Below are 3,260 nucleotides of genomic sequence, written 5' to 3' on the forward strand. Positions count from 1 at the left end.
TTGAGTGATGAGTAAGACACAAGTCTGCCGACAAGGCAGTCAGATGAAGGGGGTAATGCAGTCAAGCAGAGGGGTGAGCACAGTGCAGTCTCAGGGTCATAGGAGCTGTGTGTACACAGTGCCATTTACAGAGCCCTGATGCTGGGGACAGGGCCTGCAAGTGAGCCTGCTCGAGGATCCTTCAGCTTGAACCACTTATCTGGCTGGGGTCTCAGTTCATCCTCTGCTCAGCCCCACACCTCAAGATGGCCTTCCTGGATGCTTTCATCACTGATTTGCAGGAATTTTCATTACCCACCTGAAGTCACTCAGTATCTTCATTTCTTCTTTTCTACATTTCAAGAGTAGAATTCTCTGCTTTTGCACAGTTTCTCACCCTTGGCACTGTAAACATGTAAGATTGGTTTTTCTTGATTGAGAAGGCTATCCTGTGCCTCGTAAGAAGTTTAGCAGCATCCCTGGCTTCTACCCACTAGACGCCAGTGGCACTTCCTTCCCACTGTTGTGATAACCAAAACTGTTTTCAGGCATTGCCCAGAAGGCCCTGGGCCCCCAGCTGAAAAATCACTGCTCTTTGCTGTTCACAGATTTGAAGAGCTCTGGAGGCCTCTGAATGTGCCCCCTTTGAGTGTAGAGGTCTGCTTCTCACCAGAGTCATCAGTAGAGCCTTTGGTGAACTCCAACCTGCTATGCCGAGCTCCAAGTTGCCCAGAAAGCAGTGCTCAGAGATATGCAGGGAGGCTGCTCGAGGAAGAAGACTCTGTTGTCAGAGTCTCCCATGCAGCCCGAGGAGCGTCTGCTCAATCCATCCAGACACCAGCAGCCACGGAGTGCTTTAGAACAGGCAAGGGACCAGAATCAGACTTGAGGACGATACTAGGGCCGAAGAATACTTGGCAGATTAGAGGCATGACAGTTTGGGAGCAGTGGACCAGCAGGCTTTTGGGACCAGCCTGGCAACAAGTGATGGCATTCTGATGGGGTGAAGTGGTGGAATTGACTGGAGATCTACAGGGAACAGGCAGAGAGTGGAGAGGCCAGGGGAGAAGGGGCCTCAAGGCTGAGGCACTGGGGGTACTGGCAGGGCTGGCACTAGTCAGCTGAGCAGAGTCTGAGCCATGGCCTGGCAGGGGGCCAGTCATGTGGGGCTCTGTGCTCCATGCTTGTTTCTTCCTCTAGAAATGGAGATAAGATGAAACACCGTGTGTACCCCCTTACACACAGAGCCTGGCAGGCACTGGTGCCTCTCCACACAGGGCCCCTGACAAAGACAGGGAAACCATGTGAGCAAACTGGGGAGTAAATGGCAAGATCAGCTTTGGTTGTTTGTTAAGGTCTAATCTGCATATGATAAAATTCGTCCCTTTTTTTTTTTTTTCTGAAAAGGTAGGGCTTAGTCCTTGGCTGCCTCTTTCTTCATGGAGGCCATGGAATTGCTCAGCTCCTCTCTTTCCCTCTCTGCAGGGACATGTTCTCATCCTTTTCTTGGTGGACTTGACAGCCTATTTGTCCTTGGAGAGCTTGAGCAGCTGCATGGCCCTCCGCTTCTAAGGGGTCACACACCCCCAGATCGTGTCCCACACGAATTTGGTGCGCTGGGGGGAACACCCATGGTGGTGGCTGTGCTTAGCTTGCTCACGTTCCTGTTCACCTTGTGGCCCTAGTTGAGGCCCATGGCCATAGGGTAGCACAGAGGCATGGCTGCTTTTCAATGGCGGCCATGGTGGAAGAAAATTCATCCTTTTAAAACGCAAAGTACACTGCTTTTTGGTAAATTCACAAAGTTATACAAACATCACCACTATGTAATTCTAGAACACCTCATCACCCCAGAAAAGAATCTCCATGCCCATTAACAGCCACTCCTCACTCTCTCCTCCCACTCCCACGGCAGCCATGAACCCGCCTTCTGTCACTCAGTTCAGTTCAGTTGCTCAGTCATGTCCGACTCTTTGCGACCCCTTGGACTGCAGCACACCAGGCTTCCCTGTCCCTCACCAGAGCTTACTCAAACTCATGTCCCTCGAGTCAGTGATGCCATCCAACCATCTCATCCTCTGTTGTCCCCTTCTCCTCCTGCCTTCAATCTTTCATGGTATCAAGGTCTTTTCCAGTAGTTGGCACTTCACATCAGGTGGCCAAAGTATTGGAGTTTCAGCTTCAGCATCAGTCCTTCCAGTGAATATTCAGGACTGATTTCCTTTAGGATTGACTGCTTCGATTTTCTTGCTGTCCAAGGGATTCTCAATAGTCTTCTCCAACACCACAGTTCAAAAGCATCCATTCTTCAGTGTTCAGCCTTCTTTATGGTCCAACTCTCACATCCATACATGACCACCAGAAAAACCATAGCTTTGAATAGAAGGGCCTTTGTTGGCAAAGTAATGTCTCTGCTTTTTAATATGCTGTCTAGGCTGGTCATAGCTTTTCTTCCAAGGAGCAAGTATCTTTTAGTTTAACGGCTGCAGTCAACATCTGCAGTGATTTTGGAGCCCAAGAAGATAAAAGTCTGTCACTGTTTCCATTGTTTCCCCATCTATTTTCCATGAAGAGATGGGACTGGATGCCATGATCTTCGTTTTCTGAATGTTGAGTTTTAAGCCAGCTTTTTGACTCTCATCTTTCACTTTCATCAAGAGGCTCTTCAGTTCCTCTTCACTTTCAGCCATAAGGGTGGTATCATCTGTGTATTTGAGGTTATTGATATTTCTCCCATCAATCTTGATTCTAGCCTGTGCTTCATCCAGCCTGGCATTTTACATGATGTATTCTGCATATAAGTTAAATAAGTACGGTGACAATATAAAGCCTTTCCCAATTTGGAACCAGTCTGTTGTTCCATGTCTAGTTCTAACTCTTGCTTCTTGACCTGTGTAGAGATTTCTCAGGAGGCAGGTAAGATGGTCTGGTATTCCCATCTCTTTCAGAATTTTCCACAGTTTGCTGTGATCTACACAGTCAAAGGCTTTGGCATAATCAATAAGCAGAAGTAGATGCTTTTCTGGAATTCTCTTGCTTCTGTTGCTAGAGTTTCCTCTACTAAATGGAATTATGTAGTATGTGGTTTTGTGGCTGGCTTCTTTCATGTTGTATGTTTTCAAGGTTCACCTATGCTGGAGCATGTATCTGGACTTTGTTCCCTTTTATTGCCAAATAATATTCTATTGTATGAATATAACACATTTTGTTATCCATTCATTAGTTGGTGGACAGTTAGATTATTTCCACTTTCACTATTATGATTAATGCTATAGCAATCA

At 47.1% G+C, this 3,260-nt stretch overlaps 1 pseudogene; it reads right to left on the reverse strand.

Annotated features, from left to right (window-relative positions):
- On the reverse strand, window positions 1,394–1,712 carry LOC102178952 (annotated as a pseudogene).

This window comes from Capra hircus, chromosome 2 (genome assembly GCF_001704415.2).
Source record: "Capra hircus breed San Clemente chromosome 2, ASM170441v1, whole genome shotgun sequence".
Classification (NCBI taxonomy): Eukaryota; Metazoa; Chordata; class Mammalia; order Artiodactyla; family Bovidae; genus Capra; species Capra hircus.